Source organism: Wasmannia auropunctata, unplaced genomic scaffold (genome assembly GCF_000956235.1).
Source record: "Wasmannia auropunctata unplaced genomic scaffold, wasmannia.A_1.0 LD336053.1, whole genome shotgun sequence".
NCBI classification, from domain to species: Eukaryota; Metazoa; Arthropoda; class Insecta; order Hymenoptera; family Formicidae; genus Wasmannia; species Wasmannia auropunctata.
This window is the reverse complement of record NW_012026837.1, coordinates 142,574-143,176: the sequence shown is the minus strand read 5'-3', so window position 1 is coordinate 143,176 and position 603 is coordinate 142,574. Positions and strand designations below refer to the sequence as shown.

At 29.2% G+C, this 603-nt stretch overlaps 1 long non-coding RNA gene across 1 annotated transcript in view; it reads left to right on the top strand.

Moving 5' to 3' along the window:
• LOC105450909 overlaps positions 1 to 603 on the top strand; it is a 24,369-nt gene that overhangs the window by 5,165 nt on the left and 18,601 nt on the right. The gene's annotated exons all lie outside the window — the stretch shown is intronic.

The following is a 603-nucleotide window of genomic DNA, read 5'->3' as shown; positions in this document are numbered from 1 at the left end:
CGTGTGCTCTTCCGATCTTCGAAAAAGATGGATTAATTCCCATGTGATTTCCACGTAATGAGTGTTTATTTTAATAAATTTTCAATAGTTTTAATGCAAATGTCACAAGTTATCACTGATACAGATCAAATAATTAGATAATTCTTTTTTTTTACAAACCGTGTCACTTCAATATTTCACACTCAATTTACATACAAATTATTCACTTGAAGAAATTACGAGAAATCTTCTAATGTATTTACTTAATATCCGTACTGTTACGTACTTTACAATCACTGACGATTAATTATCCGTGCACTGAAAAATCACACAAAGTAAGAAACACACAACGATTTATTAATATGCAACCCGTTCACTCGACGATAGCAAGCAGTCGACTGACTTTGTTGGTTACGTTTGCAGCGCTGTCGAAACGGGAACATGTGATTACTTGAAATATCACAATCAAAGCGCGGCTAAGTTCTAAGGCTTTAACCGATACAAGTATTTGATTATTTTTTTAATAATTTAAATGATTTAATTAATTAATTATTTTAATAAATTTTTTATTTTTATAATTTGTCAAACTTCGAGCGAGTATTTTATGTTTTATAAATATTTTAT